Raw genomic sequence first — 18,645 nt, 5'->3', positions numbered from 1 at the left:
TATTAGAGTCATCATGTTCAGGGAGAGAAAACCCTTCAGTATACAAATTAAGTGAAAAAAAAATCACACCAGGATACAGTATCATTTCAGTTATTAAAAAATGAGTGAAAAGAAGGCTGGAAGGAAATATACTAAAGTGTTAACTGTCACCACCTCTAGGTGAGTGAAATTTCCAAATATGCTTTGTAATAATACATTCATGGTTAGAAAACATAACTTACTGCTGTTCTTACAGGGAATCTTCAAAGGTAGATATCCCAAGATACCTCACTGCCTATATTTTGAAAGTCATCATAACCTTATCTATCAAAAATTGGTATTGGATTGACTGACCCAATGATTTGATGTGATACATTAAAATTGAATTCAATGGACAGAATACTGCACTGTGTATTATTCACATGGCTTTTTTTCCCCAATTAAAAAAATTTTTTTTTATTAATTGGAGGCTAATTACTTTACAATATTGTAGTGGTTTTTGCCATACATTGACAAGAATCAGCCATGGATTTACATGTGTTCCCCATCCTGAACCCCCCTTCCACCTCCCTCCCCATCCCATCCCTCTGGGTCATCCTAGTGCACCAGCCCCACATGGCTTTTAAACCAACTTACTGATAGGTTGGCAGCCATAAGTTATTTTAGCAAGTCATTTACCCACTGGGGCTGTCCACTATTATCATGACCTATTTGTTGCATTCATTAATGACCCAGCAGAGCAATCTCTATCTACTAAATATCAAAAGCAACGATGCAATTAAGTCAATTCAGACCCCAAGTCAGTCAGTTCAATGAGACAAATAAAGATTTTTCTTTTAAATGTCAGTTGGCATCATGTGAAGCAAAATTGACTGACTGAAGATCTCAGTTATCAACTGATTTGAAAAGTACTCTGAGCACTCCAAACTTGCAACCATTTTGCTTAAAGTACAGCCTGTTTTCAGCAACACTATCTCACCAGAGCCAATTAACATTTTTTTAAAAAATCTACGATAATTATCAAAGTACAAATGTTTGCATGCTGACTGGAAACCACCCTGGGTGCAGCCTAAATGAACTGCAGGCACTGAAAGGAGACGGTCTCCAGCCTTACCTCGGAACAGAAATTCTGAGGAAAATGGGTCTTTCAGATCTGACTTCTAAAGGGAAAGCAAAAAGAGCAGCTTCTGACAAAAGCTACCCTGCTGACATCAGCCACAAGTCCCACACCTACTTCCCATTACACATTTACAAGTGACTATTACATCCCTCAACAAACTGCTGACAACAGTTTCTTTAGAACTGGAGACCCTCGTGTTGTGATGATCGTTTTTGTTCTTTCTACCTTCTCTGACTATAGACATTAAGCTAGAAGTATCTGTTCTATTAGACCCTCTTAAGAAAATAGGGCACAGCCCCAGTCCAAAGTGGATGTAAAGCACTCACCATGGTGAGGTGAGGGATCCGGGGTCTGCTCCCAGCGATTCCATTTACAGTAGGACCTTGGGCAAGTCACTCTCCTGGGTTGCTGTGCAGGGCATGAAAAACAGCAGGTTTGATCAGTTCCAGATTCAGTACTACTATAAGCCGGGTCATCTGAAATGAAAAATAAAATAAAGAAATCATTGGTAGAAATGCATAACTAAGCTCTTAAGAAAGTAAGGGAAATCCTCTGAGGATCCCTCCCCCAAATGAAGTGAGAGAAGGAACTCAGAATTTTTAGAGTGGTGAAGTCAAAGTTGTCTGGGGTTGTTTTCTGATATTCATCCATCATAAAGATGAATGTGGCCTTGGGCCCTTGAAAAATATCAAGTCAAAAGGCAGGTGCTCCCTTCCACCATCCCATTTTCATGAATTAAGTTAGATCTCCAAAGGGCTACCAACACTTTTAGGAAAAGGGTGAAAGACAACAATAAAAACAAGAATAAAGCTGCTGCATGAAGGCAGAGCTATGGCTATGGGTCAAAGGGGAAGTGATTTCCCCTGAGAACTTGTCACTTAAAGCCAACCTGTACTCACTCATTCACTCATTAAATATTTCTTGAACGCTATGTGCCAGGCTGTGAGCTGGAAACTGGAGGCATAGCAATGAACAAAACAGATAAACCCTGCCTTTAAGGAGAATAAGTCCAATAGTGGGAGAAAAACAATAAACAAAGATGCAGATCAGACAATGACAAATGACAGAAGAAAAAGAAATAAGGGAAAGGAGGCTAATGAGTAACTAAACAGGGGAGAAATTTTATCTAGTTGGGTGAAGAAAGTACCCTGAGAAATGTAACACCTAAGTAAGACCTGAAAGGAGTGAGGGAGTGATCCATGCAGACATTAAAGCAAAGTGCTTTCTAAGTAGAAGGAACCAAAAATGTAAAAGACCCTAAGCCAGGCCTGAGGAAGACAGAGCTGGGGATCTGGGGTAGAGTAAGAAAAAGAAGATTGCAGAAGATGGGAGCAGGGGGGAGAAGGGACAACGGGGGACCAGGTGACAGAGAAGCTTGAGGGCAAACAGGTGACATGAAAATTATTCAAAACAGCTGGAAAGACACTGAAGGGTGAGTTAACATATAGAAGGCTCACCAGAGTGCTGTGTGGAGAACATACCACAGAAAAGCACGTCTAGAAGCTGGAGCATCAATTAACACAACAGGTCAAGCAAGAGATGGTGATGACCTAGACAACTTGGAGCCATTGTTTGAATGTGCTCCTCCAAAATTTACATGTTGAAATCCTGACCCTGAAATCTAACCTTTGGGAGATATTTAGGTCATGAGGGCGGAGTCTTCAGGAATGGAATTAGTGTTCTTATCAAAGAGACCCCACAGAGCTCCCCCAGCCCCTTCTACCAAATGAGGACATAGGCAGAGGGCTGGTTCACCAGAAAACAATCAGGCTGGTGCCTTGATCTTGGTCTTCAGCCTCCAAAACTGTTATAACAAACCTCTGTTGTTCACAAGCCACTCAGTCTGTGGAATTTTGTTGTAGCATCCTGAGCAGAATAGAACATTTCATGTAATGAAGATGGCAAAAACGGCCAGAATTTGGAAGGGAAAGGACTTCCAGATTGATTGGAAGTGGGTTGTGAGAGAAAGACAGGTTCAAACATGACTTCTAGACTTGTGGTCTGGTTAATAATAAGCAAATAACAGGCCCTAGCATCCAGATGGTTACTTTAAATATTAATGTCATTTCCCAGAATTCTGGAGAAATGGCTAATTCCAAGTCTGTGACATAAAATGTACAAAAAAGAATCTAGCACTTCTTGTCACACCAGAAAATTAAGAAGCTTTTGGAAAATGTTACAGATGGGTCAAAAGGATGTACAAACCAACTTAAATAGGCTCCCAATGGCCAAAGGTGGAAAAACTGTGCATCAATAGATTTAATAGCTGCAATGGATTGAAATATCAAATACGTTTTAAATGTGATAATTAATTTCAAAATTCACCAGTCATAACTAGAGGACACAGGGTATCAATGTGTCCATTCGAAAACTAGTAAATAAAAGGACCAAATCAAGTGAACTAAATCTACTTACAAAACTGTATCACCAGCCCAGGTTGGATGCATGAGACAAGTGCTCAGGGCTGGTGCACTGGGAAGACCCAGAGGGATGGGATGGAGAGGGAGGCGGGAGGGGGGATCGGGATGGGGAACACATGTAAATCCATGGCTGATTCATGTCAATGTACGGCAAAAACCACTACAATATTGTAAAGTAATTAGCTTCCAACTAATAAAAATAAATGGAAAACAAACAAACAAACAAAAACTGTATCTTGGGATGCCAAATAGTTGATGAGGAGAAGGCTTTCTTTATAGAAGTATCCTAACTAATAAATGAAGTGGGAGCAATAGAATTTTAATACTTTAACACCATAATTGAATAATGAATCTAGGTAATAATCATTGATGGCTGTTGTTAATATAATTTAAAATAACAGGTAACTAGATATTATTAATATATCCTCTCTGATGGATGGAAGTGCAATATACTGCCTGATGCATTCTTGTCAAAAAAATTGAAGCTAAATGTGAACAGCTCTCTAGACCTTACCACCAATTTACAGGAAATAGAGGGTTCTGTGAATCATGCTGATTGACATGTTGGAATGCAATCAGCAAAAACCAGCCTGTGCAAACAATACAGAATAAATGACCTGATTTCTTCAACAAAGACACTGTAAAGAACAAGATGAGAGACAGAGTGGAAATCTATTTAGCAAGAAAGACTTCCGAGTTATATCATACAATTGTAATCTATGAGTCTTATTTGAATACGGATTTGAAACAAATAAATGCAATTTATTTCTGGCATACTCAGAGGAAAAAAATGTTTTAATCTGCCAATACCAAGAGTAAGCAAGACTGTGGTATAATGAAAACCCTTCTACACTGCTTGTGGGAGTACAAACGGACACAACTACTTACTAGTCATCAACTAGGACATTCAAGGCTGTACATGCCCTACAGATGAGCCACCTACTCCTAGATTTGTACCCTGGAGAAACTCTTGTTTGTGGGCACCAAGAGACAGTATGGGAGTAGACACAGTAGCAAAGTTTGAATGGTAAGAACCCCCTACCCAAATGTCCAGTCACAGCAGCAAAACCAAAGTATGGTATATTCATAAAAAGAGATATCATATATCAGTGAAAATGAGTCAACAGTTACCTGTATCAACATGGATAAATTTCACATCACATTGCATATTTTAGAATACTACATACAGAATAATAGCACTTACATGAAGTTCAAAATCTTATAAATGTAAACACTGTATTAAGATTTTAAGTGTGTCTGATGAACTTAAAAGGCCTGACACAGGGTGGACAGGTCTATAGGCAATAAAACCACACGAATGATAAAAGAAAAATGCATCCAAGGGTCTACCGCAAGGACAGAGGGTGTGAGGTTCTGGATTAGGGAAGTGATTCACAGCACCTTTAGGTACAACTTCTCAAACTGGTTGTGGCCATATGTGCATTTGCTATATTATTCTTTACACCATATACATATATATATTTAAATTATCTTACATGTAGACAACGTTTCAAATTTTTATAGAGGGTGAACCAAATGACTAAAACCCTTCCTAACACTTAAAATTCAACTCATGTGATGTCTCATTTCCCTGATCTTCCTTTTGGGAGAAATAATAACAACTATCTCAAAGGATGTGGTGAAGATTAAATGAGTTAATGCATATAAAGTGCTTGGATTAAAAGCATGGGGGGGGGGAGAAAAAAATTTAGGACTAGTGAAAGAAAGAAAAGTGAAAATGAAAGCCGCTCAGTCATGTCCGACTCTTTGCGACCACATGGACCATACAGTTCATGGAATTCTCCAGGCCAGAATACTGGAGTGGGTAGCATTTCCCTTCTCCAGGGGATCTTCCCAACCCAGGGATTGAACCTGACTAGTAATGAATATATAAAGGCTCCATTATTTATAAAGAAAGGGTGACTCTAAAATTCATAAATCTGAATAAAGTGTGAACGAACCCTCTGGATATGTTTGAAGAGATGATTCGTGTGCACCAGTGCCATACAACTTTAATATACTAATAATATCAATTATATCCAATTAAATCCTATCATCTCTTAACTTTAACACCCAAATAAATAAATAAAGTGCTTGGATGAGAGCCAGATATATATGAAGACACATTAAGTACTCCATAAATATAACTCTATTACCATCAACCTCCTATTCACCACCAGAACTCCCAGGAGAGTGCATCTTTCATCTTAGAATAAAGGAGAGGAATTATTAATATCCTGAACAAAGGAAGACATGGTAGAAGAATATTTTGTATTGCTGCTTGTGGCAGCCAAGCAAAGGCCAGCCAGGGAAGCCCTCCTTGTCCTTTCTCTGTCCCTGGCTGGTTGATGGAAATCATGGGCTGGGTCCAAAGGCTTACTCCCTGAAGAGTATGAGGGATCATGATGAAAACTCAACTGGCCAAGTATTCTCAAGAAACCTGGAGACAGCCATGTCTTCCTGCTTAAAGGTGATGACCTCATTCAAAACTGTCTGTCCAAACTGCCCCAGACCTTTTAAGCCAGTCAGACAGACACACTCACCACCATGAATGGGCATTCCCCATTTCTCCTGAACTATACTTTACTCAGTCTTGTCTGTACCGAACATGAACCCTTGAATCCATGATTCTAGCTTGCCCTAGGTGTTCTGTACTTGGTCCTGTTCTTAGCCTCCCTATCATTCATGCTATAGTTTTTCCTATCAAACTACAGCTTGCCTGGCTCTGCAGTGCTTCCCCTTCTGCAATGCACTGAAGAGAAGAATATTCTCTGGTTCCAGACCCAACACTAGTGGCTTTGGTAAAATACTTTTGGTTGCAAGTAACAGAAACTCCAAGTTGACATAAACAATAAAAAGATGGTATTGGCTCAGTGATTAAAAACTAGTTATAGGGTGAGTTTCGGTGGCCAAATGATGGCACCAGAGTCACAGTTTCTTCTCCTCTTGTCTCCTGTGGTACCTGCTTCATCCTTAGAGCTGACTCCTTGCATGTTTGCAAACTGGCTGGAAGTAGATATAGGGGCTGTGTGCTCCCTTGTTTATGTCTAGCAGGAAGGGAAAAAATCTCTCCCAGTAACTCTGTTAGAAATGAAAGCATCTTCTTTTCTAAAAATCTCTAAATAAAAAAAATTTGGCTCATTGGCCTAAATTGGGTGATGTGCTCTGAACTAGGCACTGTGACCAGGGGTGGCTCTTCTGGTTGGGGATTAGCTGACAGAGCCTGAGGAGATGTGTCTGGGGGTGAAGGCTCCTCTCCCAGAGCACAGAGGCTGCTGGAAGAGGCATGATGCCTGGGTCCTGCTTCACCCTCACCCCACATCCACCTCTGCTCTGCTCTTCACAATACACCACCCCAGCTGTCCTGCTCCCTGGCTTCTAGTTGGATCTGACCCCAGGAATAGCAGTGAAAGATCTGAAGGTGGGAGGAGAACAGTGCAGGGGTGACTGTCCCCCCAGCTCGCTTCCTGCTGTGCTATGGTTCTAACAGAGGCTGTGACTCTCTGGAGGTACATCCCCTGGAGGGCGCCCCCCACACTTCCAGCTCTAGCTGTTCCCTCCCTCACCCCCAGGCCCAGGAGTGGTAACAGCTGCCATTGTTACCTGCCTCCTAGTGCTCCACTGTCCCCTGCCCACCCCATCTGTGTAACCAGCCCCTTCATTAAACCCTGGAATACTGTTATGTGTTTCCTTCCCCAGCCGTGGCTACCACAGCATCTGAGTAAAGTCTGGGACAACATTCTCAAGAGGAAGGGAGGACAGATGCCAGGCAATTCCAAAGTCCAAATACCCACAATTCTTTTCCCCCTTCCCCCACTCCACTAATGGGAAACAAGAAACTGTCCCTTCATGGTTCCCAACAGATAATTCACTATTCTAGCTCATTATTCTGCTATGGATTACATACGATATGAAAAAAATTTACATACACACATACACACACAATGAGAGCTTTGTCTCTTTCTAGAGAAATGCTCTCATCACTCCCTGAGTGCTAAGGACTTCGTGTTGCTTCATGAGCTCAGACAGAAAAGTGCTTAAACCATCAGACCTGCTGTTTCTGCCAACAAACGCTGCTGGATGTCTCAGAGCACATTTCAGTGATCAACAGGAGGACGAAAGACAGAAAAACAGGAGAGGCAGAAGGGAAGGGAACCTCAGAATAGAGAAAGACCTAAATGAGTTATTCCTGGTGAGGATAAGTCAAGGACAGGTAAGGCCGAGCCATTTTGGGGGAGGGGAAACTTATATAGGAAAGGGGGCACAAGTTGTGGGGATCTGGGGCCTGTTACACAGGAGGATTCCTATTGAGTAGAAAAGGTGTCCAGATACAAGAGGGAGGAGTACAGCAAAAGATGGGCTCAGGGCTGTAGAGAAGTCTCATTCACAAGTCACCCACCCCTATCCCTTCAGGAAGAATGAGCCCTTAGAACTGGTCTAACTGGCTGCCAATTGAGATGAATTGAAAAAGAAACACTTCTGGGCTTTGTCATGGTGAATGTGTGTCTACATGCACATATGTGTGTGTGTGTGTGTGTGTGTGTGTGTGTGTGTGTGTGAAAGAGAGAAAGAGACAGACAAAGAGACAGATCCCCCACCACCCATCAAGTTATCCTCTCCCCTCTCATCTCCTCTGTTGAGGCTTGAGCCTGCTTTCCTCGGGGAGCCCACCTGCATCCACTGGCCCCCATCCTGACAGCTGCAGAAGGACACACACCCACACCTGGCACCCCACCTCACAACAGCTGTTCCAAACACATAAGAAGCATGGGGGCCACTGGTCATTCTCCACAGGAACAAGAGCCAAGGATGCAGACATAATTGTATCAAAGGGATTCAACTTCCTAGATGACCTCACTCCACAGATCTGCAGAGACTAGATGAGCATCTCAGAGCCCTGGTAGCAGTCCCTCCAGGAGAGGAAAAGGCTAGGAAGCTGACTTTCTGCAGGCTGTGCTGCCTTCCTTGACCCAGGGACAGGTCACCTGTGGCTTCCAAAGTCAGGATGTGCCATGTCAGCTCCACTGACCCCAGGTGGGCCCCCTGAGGAGCCTTTCCTTCTGTGTATCCCCAACAGAGATTTCTCATATTTTCATTCAAATGAATTTGCATTTCATTTTTGAACTTTTTCTTTCTTTCATGTTCTCAGAATATAAAGCATTAAAAAAATAGGTTAAAAAAAAGGTATATCTTGGAATATAATTTGTGAACCTAATAGTTTTAAATGGCAATAGAGAAAAAGGAAATGATGTTTCCAAGCATTTATTTATTCATTATTCCAATATCTTTTTTTGGTCCTTTCTGCACCAGACACAAATTCAAGCCTGGGAGACAGAAAGCTAACACACGTCCCCTGTTTTGGAAGAACTCACAGCTCACACATTTGTTGGAAGACATAGACACTTAAACAAAGGGCTATTTAAGTGCTCTGAAGTCATTTTAGACCTAGGAATTCTACTAATACTATAGTAAATTATAAATCAACCAGAGGAAGAATCAGTTATCAAAGCTTTGTTTTATAGTGCTCAGTGCTGGCCCAGGATTTGTTAATTAATCTAATATTCCTGCCTACAATCAACTGTCTTGCAGTTTCTGGAAGGATGCAAGTATTCTAAATTCATGCTAATAGTGTAGCCACTGGCCACCTGTGGCTACTGAGCACTTGAAATATGACTAGCAAGACTGAGGAACAGAAATTTAAATTTTATCTAATTTTAATTAATTTAAATAGTCACTAGTGGCTGGTGATTTCCAATCTGCATATCACAGTTTCAGAATTCTAGTTCTATTTACATCTGACTGGATTTACCAAAATCAGTGAAGATTAATTAGTTGAGATTAAAATCAAATAACCCACCAATGGGCCTGGTCAATGAGGCATTAATAAATCAACTGTCTGCCTATCTGGACTCACCTGACCTTGAATGTCTGGAAGAAAATGAACCTGCTACTCAGGTGGAGCAGAAAAGGAGGTAGGAATTTTAATAATGAAGTGAGGCTAAGCATCTAAAACAGAAGCCCCAGGCACAAAGAACCAAAGGGACGTTTGCAGGGGGTTGGGGGAGAGGGGTCTGGGCGGGGAGGACAACACCAAGCAGCTGAGTGTCAAAAAGCAGAACTAAAGCAGGTTCAAACTCAAGTCAAATTTATAAAACATTGAGATATTAATCAATAGAATGCAATCCAAAACCCATTCACTGACAACCCTCCTTCCACCAAGAAATGTCTTTCTGAACATTTCTTGTGTGCTCAGCACCAAGTGGGAGTTATTAAGAAATCCACGGCAACATCAATCTCTGTCTTAAAGAAGTTGAGATTTTTGCATGAAAAGACCAAACTCACACATAGAACAGTGAGAAAACTATACAAGACAGTATCCAGTAAAGCACTGAGAGTATTTAACTTAGCCACAGTTACAACTGCGGGCTCTCCTGCTGGCTCAGAAGGGAAAGAATCTGCCCACAATGCAGGAAACAGGGTTCAATCCCTGGGTTGGGAAGACCCCCCTGGAGAAGGGAATGGCTACCCACTGTAGTATTCTTTCCCAGAAACTTCCATAGACAGAGGAGCCTGGAGGGCTACATACAGTCCATGGGGTCACAAAGAGTCTGACATGACTGAGTGACTAACACACACACACAGTAAGCACCAATAAGTAAGTGGAGAGGAAGGGAGGGAAGAGTGAAGGCTGCAGTCTTTATGGGCAAAGGGAGTTTCAAGGTGAGCTCTCTGCAACTCTCAGGACTCAAGTTAGCCTTGAATTCAAGTTAGCCTCCCAGGCCCATTGAAACCTGGCCTCCACCCATCTTCAGCAGCATCCTCATCAGACAACCCCACCCTGGTTTTTGCCAACATGAAGTCATTTCCCAATTTGTATGCCATCCCAAACTCTGAGCCACTGTATACGCAGAATCACTGGTGGACCTACTGGGACCCCCAGTGCTGGAGTCACAGACCTCTGCTTGCATCCCAGGCTCTCCAAGTCCTAGCTGGGGCACCTTAGGAAAATTCCTTAACCCACTCTAAGCCCTGATTTTCCCACATGTAAAATGAGAGATGGAGAAGGAAATGGCAACCCACTTCAGTATTTCTGCTGGGAGAATCTCATGGACAGAGGAGCCTGGCAGGTTGCAGTCCACAGTGTAGGTAAGAGTTGGACACAACTGAATGACTGAACAACAGCAGCAACAAAAATTAGAATAATATTACCCACCCATAGGGTTTTGTGATAACTGAGATAAATATAAAGGACAGAAATAGTATGGACCTAACAGAAGCAGAAGATATTAAGAAGAGGTGGCAAGAATATACAGAAGAACTATACAAAAAAGATCTTCATGACCCAGATAATCATGCTGGTGTGATCACTAACCTAGAGCCAGACATTCTGGAATATGAAGTCAAGTGGACCTTAGGAAGCACCACTACAAACAAAGCTAGTGGATGTGATGGAATTCCAGTTGAGCTATTTCAAATCCTAAAAGATGATGCTGTGAAAGTGAGGCACTCAATATGAAGGCAAATTTAGAAAACTCAGCAGCAGCCACAGGACTGGAAAAGGTCAGCATTCATTTCAATCCCAAAGAAAGGCAATGCCAAACAATTCTCAAACTACCACACAATTGCACTCATCTTACACACTAGTAAAGTAATGGTCAAAATTCTCCAAGCCAGGCTTCAATAGTACGTGAATTCCAGATGTTCAAGTTGGATATAGAAAAGGCAGAAGAACCATAGATCAACATCCATTGGATCATTGAAAAAGCAAGAGAGTTCCAGAAAAACACCTACTTCTGCTTTATTGACTATGCTAAAGCCTTTGACTGTGTGGATCACAACAAACTGTGGAAAAGTCTCAAAGAGATGAGAGTACTAGACCACCTGACCTGCCTCCTTAGAAATCAGTATGTAGGTCAGAAAGCAACAGTTAGAACTGGACATGAAACAACAGACTGGTTCCAAACTGGGAAAGACATACTTCAAGGCTGTATATTGTCACCCTGCTTATTTAATTTATATGCAGAGTACATCGTGCAAAATGCCAGGCTGGATGAAGCAGAAGCTGGAATCAAGATTGTCTGGAGAAATATCAATAACCTCAGATATGGAGATGACATCATCCTTATGGCAGAAAGCAAAGCAGAACTAAAGAGCCTCTTGATGAAAGTGAAAGAGGAGAGTGAAAAAGATGGCTTAAAACTCAACATCCAGAAAACTAAGATCATGGCATCAGGTCCCATTACTCATGGCAAATAGATGGGGAAACAATGGTAACAGTGAGAGACTTATTTTTTTGGGCTCCAAAATCACTGCAGATGGTGACTGCAGCCATGAAATGAAAAGATGCTTGCTCCTTGGAAAAAAAGCTATGACCAACCTAGACAACATACTATAAAGCAGAGACATTACTTTGCTGACATAGGTCTGTCTAGTCAAAGCTATGGTTTTTCCAGTAGTCATGTATGGATGTGAGAGTTGGAGTATTAAGAAAACTGAGTGATGAAGAACTGCTGCTTTTGATCTGTGGTGTTGGAGAAGACTCTTGAGAGTCCCTTGGACTGAAAGGAGATCCAACCAGTTCATCTTAGAGGAAATGAGTCCTGAATATTTATTGGAAGGACTGATGCTGAAGCTTAAACTCCAATATTTTGGTCACCTGATGCAAAGAACTGACTCATTTGAAAAGACCTTGAATTAGGGTGATGGTGGCCTCATAGAATGAGTTTGGAAGTTTACCTTCTTCTGCAATTTTCTGGAAGAGTTTGAGTAAGATAGGTGTTAGCTCTTCTCTAAATTTTTGGTAGAATTCAGCTGTGAAGCCATCTGGTCCTGGGCTTTTGTTTGCTGGAAGATTTCTGATTACAGTTTCGATTTACTTGCTTGTGATGGCTCTGTTAAGATCTTCTATTTCTTCCTGGTTCAGTTTTGGAAAGTTATACTTTTCTAAGAATTTGTCCATTTCATCCAAGTTGTCCATTTTATTGGCATAGAGCTGCTGGTAGTAGTCTCTTATGATCCTTTGGATTTCAGTGTTGTCTGTTGTGATCTCACCCTTTTCATTTCTTATTTTGTTAATTTGGTTCTTCTCTCTTTGTTTCTTAATGAGTCTTGCTAATGGTTTGTCAATTTTGTTTATTTTTTCAAAAAACCAGCTTTTAGCTTTGTTGATTTTTGCTATGGTCTCTTTAGTTTCTTTTGCATTTATTTCTGCCCTAATTTTTAAGATTTCTTTCCTTCTGCTAACCCTGGGGCCCACTACAGGCCAATATCACTGATGAACATAGATGCAAAAATCCTTAACAAAATTCTAGCAAACAGAATCCAACAACATATTAAAAAAATCATACACCATGACCAAGTGGGCTTTATCCCAGGAATGCAAGGATTCTTTAATATCCGCAAATCAATCAACGTAATACACCACATTAACAAATTGAAAGATAAAAACCATATGATTATCTCAATAGATGCAGAGAAAGCCTTTGACAAAATTCAACACTCATTTATGATTAAAACTCTCCAGAAAGCAGGAATAGAAGGAACATACCTCAACATAATAAAAGCTATATATGACAAACCCACAGCAAGCATCACCCTCAATGGTGAAAAATCGAAAGCATTTCCTCTGAAATCAGGAACAAGACAAGGATGCCCACTCTCACCACTACTATTCAACATAGTGTTGGAAGTTTTGGCCACAGCAATCAGAGCAGAAAAAGACATAAAAGGAATCCAGATAGGAAAAGAAGAAGTGAAACTCTCGCTGTTTGCAGATGACATGATCCTCTACATAGAAAACCCTAAAGACTCTTCCAGAAAATTACTAGAGCTAATTAATGAATATAGTAAAGTTGCAGGATATAAAATTAACACACAGAAATCCCTTGCATTCCTATACACTAACAATGAAAAAACAGAAAGAGAAATTAAGGAAACAATACCATTCACCATTGCAACAAAAAGAATAAAATACTTAGGAGTATATCTACCTAAAGAAACAAAAGACCTATACATAGAAAACTATAAAACACTGATGAAAGAAATCAAAGAGGACACAAACAGATGGAGAAACATACCGTGTTCATGGATTGGAAGAATCAATATTGTCAAAATGGCTATTCTACCCAAAGCAATCTATAGATTCAATGCAATCCCTATCAAGCTACCAACGGTATTTTTCACAGAACTAGAACAAATAATTTCACAATTTGTATGGAAATACAAAAAACCTCGAATAGCCAAAGTAATCTTGAGAAAGAAGAATGGAACTGGAGGAATCAACCTGCCTGACTTCAGACTCTACTACAAAGCCACAGTCATCAAGACAGTATGGTACTGGCACAAAGACAGAAATATAGATCAATGGAACAGAATAGAAAGCCCAGAGATAAATCCACGAACCTATGGACACCTCATCTTTGACAAAGGAGGCAAGGATATACAATGTTAAAAAGACAATCTCTTTAACAAGTGGTGCTGGGAAAACTGGTCAACCACTTGTAAAAGAATGAAACTAGAACCCTAACACCATACACAAAAATAAACTCAAAATGGATTAAAGATCTAAATGTAAGACCAGAAACTATAAAACTCCTAGAGGAGAACATAGGCAAAACACTCTCTGACATAAATCACAGCAAGATCTTCTATGACCCACCTCCCAGAATATTGGAAATAAAAGCAAATAGAAACAAATGGGACCTAATGAAAATTAAAAGCTTTTGCACAACAAAGGAAACTATAAGTAAGGTGAAAAGACAGCCCTCAGATTGGGAGAAAATAATAACAAATGAGGAAACAGACAAAGGATTAATCTCAAAAATATACAAGCAATTCCCGAAGCTCAATTCCAGAAAAATAAACGACCCAATCAAAAATGGGCCAAAGAACTAAACAGACATTTCTCCAAAGAAGACATACAGATGGCTAACAAACACATGAAAAGATGCTCAACATCACTCATCAGAGAAATGCAAATCAAAACCACAATGAGGTACCATTACACGCCAGTCAGGATGGCTGCTATGCAAAAGTCTACAAGCAATAAATGCTGGAGAGGGTGTGGAGAAAAGGGAACCCTCTTACACTGTTGGTGGGAATGCAAACTAGTACAGCCACTATGGAAAACAGTGTGGAGATTTCTTAAAAAACTGGAAATAGAACTGCCATATGACCCAGCAATACCACTTCTGGGCATACACACTGAGGAATCCAGATCTGAAAGAGACACGTGCACCCCAATGTTCATCGCAGCACTGTTTATAATAGCCAGGACATGGAAGCAACCCAGATGCCCATCAGCAGATGAATGGATAAGGAAGCTGTGGTACATATACACCATGGAATATTACTCAGCCGTTAAAAAGAATTCATTTGAATCAGTTCTAATGAGATGGATGAAACTGGAGCCCATTATACAGAGTGAAGTAAGCCAGAAAGATAAAGAACATTACAGTATACTAACACATATATACGGAATTTAGATAGATGGTAGCGATAACCCTATATGCAAAACAGAAAAAGAGACACAGAAGTACAGAACAGACTTTTGAACTCTGGGGGAGAACGTGAGGGTGGGATGTTTTGAAAGAACAGCATGTATATTATCTATGGTGAAACAGACCACCAGCCCAGGTGGGATGCATGAGTCAAGTGCTCGGGCCTGGTGCACTGGGAGGACCCTGAGGAGTCGGATGGAGAGGGAGGTGGGAGGGGGGATCGGGATGGGGAATACGTGTAACTATATGGCTGATTCATGTCAATGTATGACAAAACCCACTGAAATGTTGTGAAGTGATTGGCCTCCAACTAATAAAATAATATAAAAAAAAGAAAAGACCTTGATGCTGGCAAAGATTGAAGGCAGGAGGTGAAGGTGACCACAGAGGATGAAATGATTGGGTGGCATCACCGACTCAGTGGACATGAGTTTGAGTAAACTCTGGGAGTTGGTGATGGACAGGGAGGCCTGGTGTGCTTCAGTCCATGGGGTTGCAAAGAGTCGTACACAACTGAGCAACTGAATTGAACTGAGATAAATAAAAGCCTTACAAACAACTTAAAAAAAATCTGCTTTTTATACTTTGACAGATTCCAACCTATTTAAGATTCTGCTCAGGTATTCCTGGACCAGCCTTGCTGTTGGAGGTTTTTCACAAAAGGATGCTATGATGATAGCACTCATAGCCAGTGAGGTAACATATCCCAGTTCACCCAAACAGTCCCAGTTTATGCTTGGTGTCCAGTGTAGTTGTTGGCATTTGTCGTAGATGCTTTGCTTTTCTGTAAACTAATGTTGGTGATGACTGCATTAAAATATGTTGGGGAGGGTGCTTCCCTGGCGCCACTAGTGATGAACAATCCCCCTGCCAGTTTCAGGAGATGCAAGAGACAAGTGGGTTCGATCTCTGGGTCAAGAAGACCCCCTGGAGGAGGAAATGGCAACCCACTCCAGTATTATTGCCTGGGATATACCCTGGCAGCTACAGTCCATGGGGTTGCAAAGAGTCCCAGACATGACTGAGTGGCTGAGCACATAGGCACATGGTGGGGAGGAAAATTTTGGTGGGTGTCCACTTTGTCTTTCCAACTTCCTGTAAGTATGTAGGGTCCACAGGCAGTAAATAGGGTTCTCACTCTAATACATGCTGAGATCTGAAAGATGATCAGCCATAAACTATCTCTTTTCCTGAGCTTTCCTAGATGAAAACAGGGACAGGTGATAACTAACATCTCCCTTTCAAGGACAGCACACAGGGAACTTACTGCTGATAAAATGAAGTACGTATATAATGCTTCCTGGTCTTGGAAAGCTGGGGGTGAACTATTGGGCACCACAGCTCCTGTCAGCCATCTGGTGCACCCACCAGGTGTGTGCTGGCCAGTGCAGAGTCCTGAAAGATGCACAAAGCCACCAGGCCTTCAGTAGTACAGTCTTTGGAAAATAAGAGAAAATAAATATGTTAGGCTCTTGTGTAAGACATACAGGAATTAGAGACTGAGCAGTCCTACAGCAAAGAGTACAGCAAGTAATCTGAATATTCTTGTTGTAGAGGGATTTTCCTTTAAATATGGATAAAATTACAAATGTTTGTTTTACTATTTGGTAACACTTTTCAAAATTTGGCAATAAATGTTTTCAGCAAGTCAACAAAAAATGTGCATGTTAAATTTAAGTACTAAATTGGGATGTATTTAGTGAACTGACGAATATGCAATTTGTACAATATTTTTGATAATATTTACCAACCACCACCAGATCCTAGTAACATCATGGACCACACAAAAACCAAACACAAGTCTACTGAAGAAGCTCCAGTCTCTACTTCAAAAATTAGAACTATTTTAGGAAGGTTGTGCTCTCAAACAATAATTTCACAAGAGCAGCTACAGAAGACGTGTTTACCAGTGAAGCATGACTTTTCATTTAGATCAAACTACTCTTCTTGATTAACTTTGCCCATTTTTATTTCAAGCTTGTGCAAGCAAAAATTGAGCCGATAGCTGTGTGTGTGTTGGTGACATTAGTAAAAGAATTGCCAAACAGTTGTACAAAACCCTTTTTATATTAGAGTCTTCAGATACTTCAAATAGAAAATCAGTGAATTCCAACTATGGTGTGGTTTTCCCCCCCATACAGTTCATAAAATCAAAGTAAAATTGTCTGCAGTTTATTCTCAGGTGAAACAGCTGATGTTAGGAATACTGTTATAAATTCAGTTAAAAAGTTTGACAACGAAGATAAGATGTGTTTTGTAGTAATAATACAAATACAAATTTAGGGGAAAGCTTAGGTTCATGGAAAAATAATGTTCTCACCAATTTAAGAAAGTTGCAGAGCAGAATGTACTTGGAAAGTTGTAGTTGCCCATAATTCATGATTGTCTCCAAAGAACTGTAATATTCCACTAAAGGAAATAGAAATTGTGGTTGTCAAAAATCACAAATGCTTTTATATGTAAACAAAGTAACCAAAGTACAAAATTCTTCTAGCAGAGTTTATATTAAACATCCAGTCACTCCTCTCAAAACAAAGCCCTTGCACCAACAGTAACAATAAATACTTCAGCTTGACAGTGCCCATTTTCTCACTTTCTCTGTTGCCCATAAGCAAGTTGACATTAGAAATGTTTGAGCCTTTGAATGACTATATTGTAAATCAACCTACATGCCCTAGAAAACTAGAGAATTATTTGGGAATAGTTCATTATATGCTTGTTGCATTTTCAGTTCAGCTAAGTTCAGTTCAGTAGTTCAGTTGTGTCCAACTCTCTGTGACCCCATGGACTGCAGCATGCCAGGCTTCCCTGTCCATCACCAACCCCCAGAGCTTGCTCAAACTCATGTCCATCAAGTCTCGGAGATGCCATCCAACCATCTCATCCTCTGTCATACCCTCCTCCTCCTGCCATTCATCTTTCTCAGCATCAGCATCTTTTTCTAATGAGTCAGTTCTTCCAATCAGATGGCCAAAGTATTGGAACTTCAGCATCAGTCCTTACAATGAATATTCAGGACTAATTTCCTTTAGGATTGACTGGTTTGATTTCCTTGCAGTCCAAGGGACTCTCAAGAGTCTTCTCCAGCACCACAGAATTATACTGAATTATGTGTTAATGAAAATCAATTGGAATATTTTAATAAATTATTCAATAAATGAAGAACAATAAAATTCAGGTTGTAAAGATCTTTATGAATTATAATTATCTAAAACAAGCTTACCCAGGGACACATCGAAACTGTCTCTACCAAAGAAAGGGAGGAAATGAAGAAATTAAAGTGTGGAGCTCAGAGGTATATAATACAGTGTTGACTTGAAGGAAGGATGTTTCAACGAAGCTCTTATTTTTAATTGAATCAATTTATATTCTGTACTGAAGTGGAATATAATTGAAAAGGTCTGTAATTTTACATCTTACTTTAGTGAAGTATTCAAAAACATCATAAATAGTGAGAAATTATTTGACAATGTGTGCCTGGTGAAGTATTCATTGAATAAAGGTGCTCCAAGGAGCGGCTGCTGCGCGGGCACAGGAGGGCCGAGAGGAGCTACTCCACATTCAAGGTCAGGAGGGGTAGCCATGAGAAGATACCCCTCGTACAAGGTAAGGAACAGTGGCTGCGCTT

This window comes from Muntiacus reevesi, chromosome X (assembly GCF_963930625.1).
Source record: "Muntiacus reevesi chromosome X, mMunRee1.1, whole genome shotgun sequence".
Classification (NCBI taxonomy): Eukaryota; Metazoa; Chordata; class Mammalia; order Artiodactyla; family Cervidae; genus Muntiacus; species Muntiacus reevesi.
Note: the sequence above shows the minus strand (reverse complement) of the source record.